Source organism: Dromaius novaehollandiae, chromosome 5 (genome assembly GCF_036370855.1).
Source record: "Dromaius novaehollandiae isolate bDroNov1 chromosome 5, bDroNov1.hap1, whole genome shotgun sequence".
Lineage (NCBI taxonomy): Eukaryota > Metazoa > Chordata > Aves > Casuariiformes > Dromaiidae > Dromaius > Dromaius novaehollandiae.
The window spans coordinates 18,117,825-18,133,022 of NC_088102.1; the positions used below are offsets into that span (position 1 = coordinate 18,117,825).

At 42.8% G+C, this 15,198-nt stretch overlaps 1 protein-coding gene across 5 annotated transcripts in view; it reads left to right on the forward strand.

The window, feature by feature from the left end:
• The first annotated feature begins 223 nt into the window (after nt 1-223).
• ASB2 (ankyrin repeat and SOCS box containing 2) overlaps nt 224-15,198 on the forward strand; it is a 94,210-nt gene continuing 79,235 nt past the window's right edge. For all 5 annotated transcript variants that reach the window (XR_010389330.1, XR_010389331.1, XR_010389332.1 and 2 more), the window contains exons 1-8: nt 224-400; nt 1,462-2,194; nt 5,321-5,698; nt 7,297-7,450; nt 7,846-8,361; nt 10,485-10,560; nt 11,167-11,355; nt 13,774-13,903. The gene's annotated coding sequence lies outside the window, so the exon portion shown is untranslated. The remainder of the gene's footprint in view (nt 401-1,461; nt 2,195-5,320; nt 5,699-7,296; nt 7,451-7,845; nt 8,362-10,484; nt 10,561-11,166; nt 11,356-13,773; nt 13,904-15,198) is intronic.

Sequence of the window (15,198 nt, forward strand, 5' to 3'; positions counted from 1 at the left end):
TCGCGGGGTGGGGCCGCTCGGCCTCGGGCCGCCTCCTCCTCGTTCCCGAGCAGCCGCGGCACGGCGGCCTCACCGCCGGGCCCACAAGTCGAGCTGCCTCGGGGCAGCCACGGCCGGCTTGCCAGCCGCCCTCCCCTCCCGCCCAGCTCTCGCCGAGATCGAAGAGACCCCACAGCCCCCACCGCTCGGGCGCATGCGCGCGCCACCTCGACCCCGCCCCTCGTGACGCACGCTCTGCCGACGCGGGCGCCCGGCAGTGACGTCCGCGTCGTAATGGCCGCGGCCGTTGGGGGTGCACGTGGCGGGTTACGGCGCTAGCGGAGCGCAGGGGCGGCTGCCGGGGAGCCCTGTACGGCCCTGCTCTGCCCGGCCGCTCTCCGCACGGGGGCTGCAGCCCGCGGTAAGTTCGCCGGCGGGGCCGGCCGCGGCCCTGCCGCCCTCCCCAGGCAGCGGCCCGGTGGCGGGGAGCCCGTCGCCGCGCGGCCCTGCGGGCTCCGGGCCACTGCGGGCTTCCTGCGCGGTGCTCGCGGGCTGCCCGGGGCGGGCCCTGCCCCAGCCCGCTGCCCGCGGCGGCGGTGGGGGAGAGCAGCGCGGGGCTGCGGGCTGGCCGCCTCCCCGAAGGTGTCCCGGGGAGCGGGCCCCGCTTTGCCGCCCGTCCGTCAGACGGCGGCGCACAGCCAGGCCCCCCGCGACCCTCGCTGAGCGCTCGGCCGTGCAGGCTGCGAAGGGCCGGGCAGAGCAGCGGGGCTGCCCGCGGGCTCCAGGCCTGCGCTTCGGCTCTACGGGGCCAAATCGTGCCTATGATAAATGGACTGGAGTGCACCACAGTCAGTGGGGAACTTATTTTTGCAATTCTGATTTGGTTTCTGGCATTATTCTAGAAGCAAAATTTCTTTGGAAAGGTAGACAGTGTGGCATTATGCTAGTTGGTTTTGAAGCCAATAGCACTGAACGTAGAGAGTGTTTTCTCCAGTCAGTGAGGAAGTGCTGTGCCTGATTCTGCATCCCTTTTCATCTGTCAAGGTTTCAGCTGTTAAGGTCTGTGCCCAAAGGCTTTGCCACACTGGTTATTTTTTTTCATTTCATTGAGGTCTCAAATACTGGATTTTTTTTTTTTTTTTTTTGAAGGAGATCAACAAGTGACTGCTTTTAACATAGGCATCATTTCAAATGTGGGTTAGAGCAATTTTTGCTAATTTGCCAAATAACATGCATGGGCTGCATGCTACAGCTGTTTTGAAAACTGCAGAGTGAAAACACAGGTGTTTGCCAACAATGCCAAAGTAGGAGCAAGTTGTAGGTTTGCTCCTCTGTACTTACACTTAAGACCATTCATATTTACATTACTAAAAAAGGAAAAAACCCTATGCCTTGCATTCCCATTCGTTTGAATGTCTTCAATGTAGTCCTGATTGTTTTGATCTGATGTCTTAATTTTTTTTCCTTTTTTTTTTTTTTTAGATAAAAATGAAGACAAAAAAGGAAAGGAAATTTAGAACTTCTTTTAAATTGAAACAAAAAGGTATTGAAGTACTAGGAAAATGGAAAACTGTGAAAATTGACCCCAATCTATTTGCTGATGAGCAGTTTGGAGACATCGTATGCTTGGAGGAACTCACAGAGTATAAATTAGTGAGTTCCTCCAAAGCAGGGAAAGTAAAAGGGAAGAAGAGAAAGGCTGATAATGTTTCTGAAAAAGGGAATGAGGAGGAAGAGCCTGTCACTTCTCCCAAAAAGAGGAAGAAACAGAAAGATTTGGGAACCAGAATGGTTACAAGCGGTGATCCTAATGTAGTAGAAGTTGATGTGCCAGCTGATAAAGAGGACAAGTGTGAAGAATTAGTGAAAGGGGAAAACTGTGAGGACCATGGACATGTGGCTGAGAGTGTATCAGGCACAAAAAATGCTCTGAAGAAAAAGAAGAAAAAGAGAGTTAAACAAAAGGCTCCTCAAACTCAGGAAACTCTTCCATCAGTAAATACTACTAAAAAAGTTAATAATTGGACAACAAAAGTTTTATCTGCCTCAACTGATCACAAAGCTGATGTGTCTGCATGGAAAGACCTGTTTGTACCTGGATTGGTGTTAAAGGCCTTGAGTTATTTGGGGTTTAGTGCTCCAACTCCTATTCAAGCATTAGCCTTGCCTTCTGCAATCCGGGATAATATGGATGTGCTTGGTGCTGCAGAAACAGGTACAAATCCTTACTGGTAGAATTTGCAATGAGCTTCCCATTTCTTTTCTTAAAATGAAGTCTGTTGTTATGATTTTCATATGTAGGAGAAGAGCTTGTGGTCTCTGCATATTGTGTTCACTGTAAAGGTGGAATATTTTTTATTTGTTTTATATGATACAAAATTTTAATACTTTGTAAAGTACAACATGCAAAGCTTAGAATTCTCAGTGAATTTTTATGCTTTCGACAAAAGTCTCGCTTTGTTATTTCTTAGGTTATCTCCTATTCTGAGAACTGTAAGGTAGTGCAGTGTAAATAAGGGTAGAACTGATGAAACAAATAGAGTCATATTCCAACAACCTAACTTTTAAGCATGTTCCTATGCCTAGGCAGACCAGAGAACTAAGTTCCTCTGAAGAAGATTCAGTACTCGCTTATAGCTGCAAATAGGAAATACTGGGCATAGAGCATTAGACATTGTAAATATGGCCTGTGCCTTCGTCATAGCGAAACAGGCCCACCTGCTGTCTTGTTTTAGTTGTCTGTATGTTTTCACCAGTTGCAGTGATTCTTACTGCTTGTGCTTGAAGTGAGCATTAGCTTGTTTCATTAAGTTTAAAGGTATTATATCTTGACTCCACTTTGTGATCAGCTCATGCTTTTCTCTTTGAGCATTGCTAACCTTAATGACATTTGTTGTGGCTTCTTTTTTACCTAAACAGTGGAGTGAAAGCTGTGAGCATTACTTTTCCTCCGAGGAATTTTTTTTGCTGCTGATGCCTTTGAAGTTTTGTCTTCGATAGTAGTGCAGCATGTTTGTCCCATAAAAACTAAAAATAGGAAGCAGAATTGTGAACTGCATTGATTTAAAGGCTGCTTTTGGCATTCGTTTAATCTGTTCTAGTTGCCTTATCTCACTGCTTGTCTTGTAAAGCCATTTACTGCTCTTGAGCATGAAGGTATAGTAACTAATTTTAATAAGATATGCAGTCATTTGCATTCTTATTTTAATTAGAAGCTAGGCTGATAAGTTTAGAAAGCCCTACAGGGAGTGTTTGTGGAAAATGGAACTGAAAATGTAAAGCATGTTCTTGTGCTGCAGAAAGGTGCCATTTTGGGAGCACTGGAGAGCAAATCCCTCTCTATCTGCAGAATGGAAGGTGTAGTTAGTAGCAGGTTTTGCTGCCCCACCCTTCTCTGTTGCTCTTTTAATTTTGCATAATCCTGAGTTACTAGGACTGTGTTTTGCTCTTTTACTTTGTTCTCTTCTGAGAGAAAGCACAGTTCCCTCCAGAGAGCCCAATAGATTGTCAGTGGTCCTGCAGAAACTTGAGAGCAGATATAGAGAATTGTCTGTTAGGAAGTGTTGCATTTGGGAGAGGCTATTCAGCTGAAACTCTCCAGTTCTCTTTTCCAGATCCTGCAGCTTTCCTCAGTGTTGGGCCTGAGGGAGGAAGGTGACTGAAAGGACTACCCTTCTTCCCTCTTTGGTTAGCGGCACAGGGGAAGATGACAAAACCTTGTGGTGGGGGTGGATCCTTGTGGGGATCAGGAGCAGGGAGTTCCATGGCTTCTTGTTTTTGTAGTGGATCTAACTAGATCTGTTCAGTACCATGTAGCTACTCTGAACAGCTAGTGAAGTTTTGGGCTAAAGTTCCAAATTATATCTCAATAAGATTCTAAACCAGTTTAAAAGAGGTTAAATTAGCTTGAGCTGTAGGATCCATGGGTACCAAGATACATCTTTCTCCTCGTTGGGTTGGTTTGGCTCTGGTATGCGATCTGTGTTTTTTGATGATAACATGCCCTGTAAGGTGATTATTTGTTTATCTTGTGGGTGAATCTAGTACCTGCAAAATAGCCCTGGTTATCGCTGGCATAATGTAGCTGTGCAGAGTGCTGATGTTTGCACTAATTGGATTGCATTATTTTCTGTTCAAGACCAGCAGCGTTCTTCATCTTTAAAACAGAGTTTCTGATAATGCAACATTACTAGGAGTTCCCTTAATGTACCAGAATCTTGTTAGATAAACATTCTGCAAATACAGATTATAGACTCTTCTGTTTCAAGTGTATAAGTGCAAAGAAATCTCCCAGGCATGCAGAAAGATGGGGAAAGGGACATGAGGAGACTTTGCAGCAGTGTTGGTCAGGATGGTGGTACTGGGCTTAGATGTTTATTAGTCAGTACTAATATTCTCCCCTAGAAAGACAAATTTCTGTGCTGCTAAATTTGGCAAACCACTGTGGGCAAACGCTGCTCAAGGAATTGAGATAAGACCTCCAGAGGATTGCTTCCCAGTAGTGAGTGACCTATTATAGAAATGGTGTATTAACATCTTGCACTCCGTAGCCACTGGATAGTTCCTTTATCACCAGTGAGCTGGTATTTATGAGAACCTTATCTGGGGTTGATGTGCTGTCAGAATTTGCATAATATTTTTGTTAGTGGCAGAGAGTTCAGAGGGGAATATGTGCCAGGGACATGACTCACAGTTGGGTACCTGTAACTCAAAGGAATTTACAGTGAACCCCCGAAATCAGAGTTAGGGGAGAATTTATTTTCTTTGAACACTCCCCTCCTTCACCTTCCAAAGTGAATGTTCTGTTTTAAATCTAAATTTATACATTTTCATTATAAAAAAGGGAGCTGGTGATAGATATGGGGATTAGAGGATAAAATATGTCAAAATATAGCTTCTCAGAAAGTGATAAACACAGTACTATACTTTTCAGTTTGTCCTTGGCCTCATTTGCTATTCCTTTATTTGGAGAAGGTTGATCAGAACTGTCAATTAGGGCATGGTATTCTCCTTACAGGGATATGGTTCTTTAAAAAGATCTTGGCTGCAACTACGGCTTTTTAAAACTACTTTCAGAACAAATTAATCTGCCTGACCTGCTGGGGATTGGAAAAATACCTGTTCCATAGGAAATATGCTGTTGGTGACCTCAAGGAGACATATCAGGGGAATAGCAGACAAGATGCTATTGCTTACTTTCTGAGCTTGTAAAGATCACGTCTTTCTAAAACCCGATTCTAAAGCCAGGTGATTAGCTGCTGCTTTTCTCTTCAAATAAATTTAATGTCCTGTCAGTCTGTATTATCTTTTCTTTTCTTTTTTCTTTTTTTTTCCCCCCTAGGAAGTGGCAAAACACTTGCATTTGCAATTCCTATGATTCACTCTGTGCTGGAATGGCAAAAATCAAACAGGTTGATGAGCAGAAATGACAGTGATGCTAAAGAGTCCCTTGAGGATGATGATGAAACAAGATGGGGAAATGAGGATGAAACAGAAGAACTAACCCAGCAACAGGTTGAAGACAGCAGAGATGGAGATGGTGCACCTTTCACAACAGGCCATGTGAAAGTGCTGAAAAATGCTGAATTTGATTCTATGGACAAGACACATACTCTTGGCTCCTGTAGAAAGAGACCTCTTTTAGGACTGGTCCTTACACCCACAAGAGAATTGGCTGTACAAGTAAAACACCACATTGATGCAGTTGCAAGATTTACAGGTACGTAGATCCCAAGGGCGGTGTCCCAGATTGTGCTGGGTTTGGTTCTGGGCTTGGTTCTGGGCTCTGGTGTTGGGCCAGGATGTGTTCCAGAGTTTCTTCTGCATAAAATTAGGGTGGTTTTTGAGGCAGTTATGATTCTTAGTGACTAACATTTGAGAAATGCAGTAACTTTCTTGGATGAGATGCAAATGGAAGTGTACAGTTAATATGAAATAATTGTTTTAAAATGTTTCTTCCAACACATAGCTATTGACTGTTCTTTTAGGAACACTGAATCAGTACTAGATACCCAGCCACAGGTAACTTTGTCCCCGTTTTGGATGATGCAGGTCATGTATATCAAGATAAGAAATGATGTCCTAAATTTTAAGGACAGAAGGCATTGCTGGATTGTCTGACTTATCTTCTATGAAAGTCAAGCTACAGCATTTCCACTGAGTAACAACTCTGATGAAAGCACTTTGTCCTGCTGCATTCTTTTCCAACTGGAGGTCAGTGCAGCTGTTAGAATAAGTGAGAATATTAAACTGTTTGAGACAGGGAGACCTGGGAAATAGCTTTCCCCTTTTCTAGCCAAGGTGATTGTGTATTTATTGAAGAGATTTTGCGGTGCAGTGAACAGCTTAAACACATTTTCCTTTGGTGTCCATATATCCTGCTGTGCTCATCAGTCTGTAGCTGACTACATGGCCAATTTTAACTGCTAGCCTACAATAATCGATTTATGGCAGTACAGTTCTGATATGAGCAGTGCTATTTGTATGTAAAAATGTGCTACCCAAGTGAAGTCTAGTTACTGTAACAGGAGAGAAAATACATTTTCATGTGGGCTTTGTCTGTCTCAAACCACCCTTGAACAAATCCCTGCCTGAAAGCATGGGTTACACAGCAAACAGTGGTGAAGAAAAGACTGAACTAGCTCCAGTCCTGGAGGAATCATGCACAGTAGCCTGGAGTTCCTCAAGGGCCAGTGTATCCTTTGAAGAAGTAGGGTGAAAGAAGCCGTGGTGAAATCTGTGCTTCCAGAACTAGATGACTCCTAGTATCTGAGCAAGTTGCTTAAAGTTTATTTAGGGTCTCTGCACTACTCTGCAGTCCAGAGGACCTTTAATTGGACAGTAACGTTCTTGTTAAGATTATTCCATAGCAAGTGAGCAGTTAGCAGCAAGATGGGTGTTTCTAAGTCTTATTCTTACAGGGAGTTTCTGGGTTATTTGCAACAGGGGCATGTTTGTTCATCCAAATTTGTTTGACAAAACATGATGGAAATAAAGTGCATGACCTTCTAATTAGGACACACAGATTCTGAAGTACAGGTAAACAAAGCTAACAGCTATGGAACGCTTACATGATTCTTCCTGCTTTTGGAAGACAGGTGCACTAAAAGCAAGACTATTTTATTTTTGACATCTTCCTATTACCAGAATTTCTCTGTGAAGCTGCAGGCGTTGCCGTGTGTTCAGTGTTACAAAAACAGAAGTTTCCTGGCCAGAGTTTAATGATAGTTGTAATACAGGTTTAAAATTACTTCTGTGAGTGGATTTAGGTAAAGATTTTCACTGATAAATTAGCAAGACAAATTATTTGTCTTCTAGGCATTAAGACTGCCATTCTAGTTGGAGGAATGGCTGCACAGAAACAAGAACGTGTACTGAGTCGAAAGCCGGAAATTGTAATCGCAACCCCAGGCCGTCTGTGGGAGCTAATTAAAGAGAGACATCCCCATCTCTCAAATCTTCGGCAGCTCAGGTAAAGATGCCTTTTAGACTAACCACTTGGGAAGAGTTGTGAGGTACCACCGAGCACTGATTATGTTTATTTACTGATAAAATAATTTTGACTATGTAAGATCACTTATTTCTTTGCTAGAATATTTTATTGAAATTCACAGTGGTTATGTTGAGAGAGAAAGAGAAATGTCAATTAAAGCCATTAACAAAACCCTCATTGTTGCTTAAAAAACTGATGTTTTTCAAAGAGAAACGTGGAAGGTTGCTGTAATTACCCAGGCATACGTGGTGCTCCTTTGGGTTTAACGTGCAGAACTTCTCTTGTGTGTTTAGCAGGGAACGTTCTTTTGAAGAGTATCAGATTTGTATTTATCTACATCATTCTGCTTGTACTGTGTGTCTTCTATTCGACAGGTGCCTTGTGATCGATGAAGCAGACCGAATGGTTGAAAGGGGTCATTTCTTAGAGCTCTCTCAATTGCTGGAAATGTTAAATGATTCACAGTATAACCCTCAACGTCAGACTTTTGTCTTTTCTGCCACGCTGACTTTGGTCCATCAAGCTCCCACAAGAATTTTACAGAAGAAGAATGCTAAAAAGATTGACAAGAAGACCAAACTAGAAATGTTAATGGAAAAAGTAGGAATAAAGGGCAAACCCAAAGTGATAGACTTAACAAGGAAAGAGGCCACTGTTGAGACTCTAACAGAAACCAGAATCCACTGTGATACAAATGAGAAAGACTATTATCTCTATTACTTCCTCCTCCAGTATCCGGGAAGAACCATGGTCTTTGCAAACAGCATAGACTGTATAAAACGCCTCAGTTCTCTCCTCACCATCTTAAATTGTGATCCTCTTCCTTTGCATGCCAACATGCACCAGAAGCAAAGGCTGAAAAACCTGGAAAGGTTTGCCGAGCGAGAGACGTAAGTTTACTTTCTTCTTCCTAGTACAAAAGAAAACATATAAAAGGTTGAGGGGGGAGAAGCAGCTGAGTTAGAGGAGCAAGTTTGGGAAGTTGGCTGGGAATGTCTGTCCATGGTTCATGAGCCCAGGTTATTACTCATTAAGGATGAGGTTCCACAGGATTGTTGAGGCGGTAAACAAGGGTGAGTTCAGTAGAAGGCCACCAAGATGGTTGAGGAACACTTGCTCTGTGAGAAGAGGCTGAGGCAACTGGGCTTGTGTAGCTTGGGAAAGAGAAAGCTTTAGGGGGACCTAATAGCAACCGTCCAGTTATCTTAAGAAAAGGTTATCAAGAAGATGAAGGCAGGCTTTTCACAGTGGTGCATGATAGGAGGATGACAGACAGGAGAGGTTCAGGCTGGATATAAGAAGGAGCTTTGTCCCTGTGAGGACAGCCAAGCACTGGAGCAGGCCACCTGTCCTTGGAGGTTTTCAAAATTCAGCTGGATAAAGCCTTGAGCAACCTGGTCCAATCTCATAGCTGATACTGCTTTGAGCAGGAGGTTGGACTGGAGACGTCCTGGGGTCCCTTCTAACCTGAATTATCCCATGATATCCTACGACAGCTCGTTACTGCTGAAGGAAGTGTCCCCTGCTCTGCTGTCAACCATGTGCTTTTACAACCATCCTGTACTTCTCCTGTGCCCTGGCCCTGCAGCTCATTTGATCCTTCTGTAGGTTGATTCATCACACTAAACCATCAGAAGACTAATCGCTTTTTACTGCGTTAGGTTTTTGCGGTTTTAGTTAGATGAATTAGCTTCCTGAGGGTCAAGGTATCTTAGAGCAATGCAAGAGAAAGGGTAATTGTGCATTTCAGCAGCAGACGGGTTTGCCAAGGCAGGGGCCTGCCCTGTCATTTGAAGAATTGTTGTTTCCTGCTGGTGTTGGAATGGCCTTTGGGGTGCAAATTGGTGGTCTCAGTAGTTCTGTAACCAGAAGCCTTAGAGCATAGTACTGCTATGTGGGTACTGCATGCTGTCCCGTTGCCTTAGAATTTGTTTGTAGCTTAGTAAACCATTCGGGCAGGGAAAAGAGAGATTGAATTGTTATGATAGATCTGCAGTATCTGTTAGCAAAAGGTAGTATTGATATCCTTGGCCTAGCCTAGGCAAGGCATTTTCATATATACGGATTTTTCAAGGTACGAAGAAATCTGAGACTATCTATCACAGCCTCCTGCAGAATGCAAGTCATGGAATTTTTTCCATTTATTTGTGCTTTGAACCTTGTAGCCACAGGGTATGCAGTCAGATGCCATAAAATGTTAAGAAATGCTTGCTATATACAAGTAACTTCTTACTCGCTAGCAGATTTTTTTAAAACAAATTGTTCCATACCCTAGGGAGACTCTTGTCTCTGTAATAGACTGTTTATATGAAAGAATGACTTTTTTGAGAATTCATTCATTTGTAGGGGATGGGGGAACCCCTGTCAGAACAGAATCCCCCCCTTATTTCTAGGTTTTAACTAATAGAACTTCTTAAAGTGCAACTTGGTAGAAGACATTTCAGCCCAAGCAAATTGTTGATTAAATCCATAATGTAAATGATATTGGTGTTTTATCAATTGAGAAAACACATAATACGCGTTCTGTCCTGCTGAAAGATCAACTGCATCATCAGTTGTATGGTCAGGTCAAATTAGTGAGTTTTTAAACCTGGCCTGGGCAAAGCACAGAAAAATGCTCTTGAGGGGAGCATACCTCCCTGCTGAGAGGTAAAGCACTATTAGATGACCTAATGCCACACTAGTTCCTGTGAGCTGGGAGAGAATAAAAGCATGGGAAAACAGAATCCTGCAAGGTAGTGAATTTCATTATTGGAGGCACAATAGACCTGCAGAAGTTATCATTTGTGTTATTTCTTTTGCTTTAAGAGTTACTGTTTTAAGATTGCCTCTGATGTAACACTGGGTATTCTTTTCTGCAGTGGCAAGCAAATAGCATGCTTCTAGCAGGTGATGTAGTAAAAGTCTGTTCTTTAAATTGTTGTAGTAGAATTCTAGGTCACCCAATCTTACGTTCTTTGGCAGGTGGCTTACTCTTCTATTTTATGTTTATTAAATGTTATCACTTTCTCAGCTGTGTCCTCCTGACGACGGATGTTGCAGCTCGTGGTCTTGATATTCCTAATGTGCAGCATGTCATCCATTACCAGGTTAAATACTTCTGATGTTTTTTGCTTTTACTGTTTTGGTTTTGAAGTATGCTCTTGCTGATCCAAACCCTGTACACTCTAAAGCTGTGATTCTCAGTCCTATATAAATCTCATATAGAGATTTAATCATGTTTTATTTAACTGTCCTATAGTCCTCTGTATCTAAGGATCTCACTGCTACAGTGACACAGTGGTGGGTAACACATTTTAAACGTGTGATTATATGAGAAATGACCTAATAGATACAGTTCTTCTTTCTGCTTTTGGCATCTCTGATGTTATTTCAATATCCCAAGGTGTCAAATGACTCATCCCTATAACTCTTATCTGAGGACGCACAGATTTTTTTTTTTCCCTGCTTTTGCAAATGAAATGCAGAAGGTTAGAAGTTAGGAGAGACTTATCAGAGATTATGCACAGAACAACAGACCAGGGAACAAAGTGTCTCCAGACAACATCTTTCACTCTTACCTTCAGCTGTGTTACACACAGTATACTACGTATATGTAAAAGGCCTGATACTATCTGGTGACCTCTTGGCCGAAGCATGATGGGCTGCTGCTAACTTTTCATATTCGGCTTCATGACATGTCTGAATATTTGCAGGTTCCTCGTACGTCTGAGCTGTATGTACACAGAAGTGGCAGAACAGCCCGAGCTGCCCATGAAGGCCTTAGCTTATTATTGATCGGTCCTGATGACTTGATAAATTTTAGGAAAATCTATAAAACCCTGGAGAAGAGTGAAGAGCTGCCGTTTTTCCCAGTTGAAACCAAGTACATGACTTCTGTAAAGGTAAAGAAAAAACAGTTTGAGTAGTAACTGATTTACTCAAGTTAGTGCCTTTCCCATCATGTTCTTTCCAGGTTTCAGGTGAAAATTACTCTTCAGGATCTGGATTTGAAATTCAGATTAATCACACTATACTTTTTTGTTAATGATATTTGTGATCGCTTCTCAATAAATGGGTTCAAACATAAGCATCACTTATATTTTTCTTCAGTGTTGTTACATAGAGCTTCATGTGGCTGGATCTCCAAATACAGTACAGGGAAGTGAATATCTGTTTTGTACAGTGACTGTTAGCAGTCATTAAAGTTCCTGTACCAGTGATGCCACAGCAGCCCCGTCAGAACCAGATGTTCCCTCTTTCTAGGATTTTGGCTGCATTAGGAAGAATTTACCTGGTCATACAGTGACTCACAAGATAGCATGATAGACAATAGTTAGGATTTCCAAAACAGTACACAGCTTTCCTGCTTTTTGCATAAGAGGGCATTTTGTGTCTCAACAGCACTGTCTGAGAGTTTTGATGACATCAGCCATGTAAAAATGGGCATATTTTGGTGTTGCATTAGAAGGGAATCTGGCTGGAGATGGAATATCTAAATATTGCACAATTATTGAGAACAGGAGAAAATGCAAGCAGTCAGGGAATGCAACAAGTATCTCCCTTGTGATATCCTGGTTCACACTTAAATCCAATTGGCCTGGATTAAGCACAGGGTCTAGCCCAGTAACAACAGTGGTATCATTACCTTGGGAGCAATGGCAGCAAGTTTCAAAGCCCACACTTACTGTAAATGGGCCTATGGTCTGCAGGAACTTAATTCTTCAGAGTATCTTGAAGCTAGTGGCTGTCCCCTGTTGCAGAAACTGATAAGTTAAAGATATAGCTGAACTGTGGAATTATGTAGCTTGGAAATGAATGGTATTTGGATCTTTCAGGAGATGCAGCCTTGTAAAACAGGCAGGTAAACAAGAATTTCCACAGAGTCATTTTTCTTCTCAGTAATGCCAGATTTGATTTCCCCCCACACCCCACCCCCAACCTCCTTCCCCTGCTTACCCCTGCTCCCAAGTGTGTCTGGTTACTAAAAGAAATCTCCTGTTCTTTTGAGACTCTTTATTCAGAGGTCCCCTCTGTGTTTCTTGATGAGTAGTTCTTGGCTGTTACCACACACTAAGTATGGAAACAATGCTCATTCACACACAAACTAATAAATTTCCCTGCCACTGTCTCAACATCTTCTCGCTTATCTGTAATAGTGGTCCTTTCCCTAGATCAGATATCTTTGCAATTGTAATTACGGGACTTCAGCCTTCTAGGCCCTCCACATGGGTCAGGTCTCATTTACTCTTTGACCTGGGCTTAATCAAAAGCCATTGTAGGCGAGACTACTGGAGTTGTTGATTCTTAATGTCTGTTCTGTTGGCATGCTCCTTTTCTGGTTCTGCACGCTCTGTTCAAGTTCAAAAAATATGCTGAAGAATTTTAAACTTGAGAGGAATAGAATTGGTGAGACACAACAGAGGAGAGACCAAAAGTGGACGCAAGTTTTAGAAGATGAAAAAGCTGTTTAAAAGCTCTCATAATGATCTGAGGAGAAGTGACTGACAGCATGTTATTAGCCAACTCCAAGGTTAATTTCTTCTGTTTCTACTGTTTTAATTATCCTGGGTGTTCTGTGTGCTACTATGTAGCACCTGACTTTTCAGCAGGGGTAATGAGGGTGTCTTGCACCCTTGTGCAATCATTGGCAAGTTCCAAACAGCAGAACTTACTGCTGGGTTGGTTATTATTTACTGTCAGTGCATATCTTCTTTCCGTAATGAACTAGTGATTTCAGACAGCTTGGCCCAGCTGGAAGGCTGCAGGTCAGATCTGGCTTGCTGGACATCTCCATTCAACCTGTAAGCAGCTGAGAAGACAGACAGGACATTTTGACCTGTGCCTGAACATGGTCAGGTCCGTTTCTGAAAACATGAGTAGCTCTTTCCGTATGGCCTGCAGGAACTTAATTCTTCAGAGTGTCGTGAAGCTAGTGGCTGTCCCCCATTGTAGAAACTGGTAAGTTAAAGACCTATCTGTACTGTGGAATTATGTAGCTTGGAAACGAATGGTATCTGATTTGCGATTTGCACCTGACGTCTCTGAAGTGTTGATTCCTTCAGCATTCAGGCTCGTTTAGTCATTGAGTTAATTTAAAAGTCAGATTCTAGCATGGATCTGAAGCAGGAAAACACTTTAGGAAACAATGACATCTGCATTATGTAGGGGTCTGCTGGCATGGTGCTGGGGATCAATCAAGAGTGTCTCCACAAGGCTGGCATCTCAGCTGCATTGTAATATATGCTCTCAAACTCTGATCCTGCAGAAGAGCCCCACATTTGAATCTGCCCAGAATGGCTAAAACATGCTTTCGTTTGCAGGAACGGATGAATTTGGCACGGCAGATTGAGAAGGCTGAATTTTTCAACAGTCGGGCAAAGCAGCATAACTCTTGGCTCCAGCAAGCTGCTGAGGCTCTTGAAATTGATCTTGATGATGACGTCTTTATGGGCAAGTAGAAATGCTTATTTATGGGAATGCTTAGCTGGTCCTGCAGTAGTGATGTCCAGAAGGAGCCTCACCATACCAGAGGAATTCTAAAACCTGCAGGGCAGAAGAGGAAAGAGAGGAGTGTTGTTACTTAGTAGTACATGGCATTGCTTATGTTCTCAGGATGATTGTGTAGTAGATAGCCCAGCAGCTGAGGGAGTGAGGTGTAACAATTCTGGCAAGTCACAGTCAGGTCCACGTGGTGTAGGAGAAGAACTGCTTAACTTCTGGCAACCAGTTGAGGGTAAATTAACAGCTTGGTATGTCATGTTTGAGTCTTGTCCCTTCTGTGTCAAAGAAAAAAAAAATATTTCTCCTCTTCTAGTCAGGCAGCAGGACAGGAGCATGGCAGCTTTGTGTGGGAACATCCAGGAAACACTAGCACACAACAGAAGTCCTGGGAGCCTTATGTGGGTTGAGCTGTGTAGGCTAAATGCCCAATACTTATGTTCAACACACCACCTGAATCCATGACTATTTGAAGTATAGTAATTTCTTATCTTAAAATTAAATGTTCTACAGGCTGTGCAGTAGCCTGCGTGAGTGTATAGGACGCTTGCTGCTATGTAGCTATACGTGCCTATTAATTGAATTCCATGAAGGTATACACCGCTTCTTAGATAGACTGTAAAATGCCACATTGTGTCCCAATACTAGGAATCAAAGGGATGATTTCCTTCCAGTCCTTTGAAGGCATGCTAAATGGGCTGCTGCCCAGGTCACTTCAGCTAAAGCTGCCACTATCCTTTTAGCTGCCAAATATGCAGATACCTTAATTTTGAAGCATGTTTTAGTTTGTTTTTTCTTTCCCTGCTCATGGCTGGGTTAGCTTGTTGCAGACCGCTGTCCAAGCAAGCACAAGTCAACTCTCTATCCAAACTGTTCAGGAGTGCTCTCAGATAACCAGCACTCTGCTGCCTGTTTTTACATACTCTGAAGATTCTGTGCCTTGAGATGTGTTTCAAAACTGCACCTCTAGTCTAAGTATGCCGTGGCTTTTGATTTAAGCACTTTGTAATTGCCATCCAAAATCTTGCCAGCTTCCTGCTTTAAGATTTATTCAGTCTCTGATTCTTCCATAGCCTGCTCTAGACAAATTAAAATCTCAGTCATGCTCCGCATGAGTTAAATGCATCTTATACTTCTGCAAAGGATTTAATAATGTTCCTTCAATGTACAGGACAGTGAACTTTGATTCCATCCTTTTTCTCCGGTTCAGGCCCCTGATCATATTAACTAAGGTCTTTTCTACACTC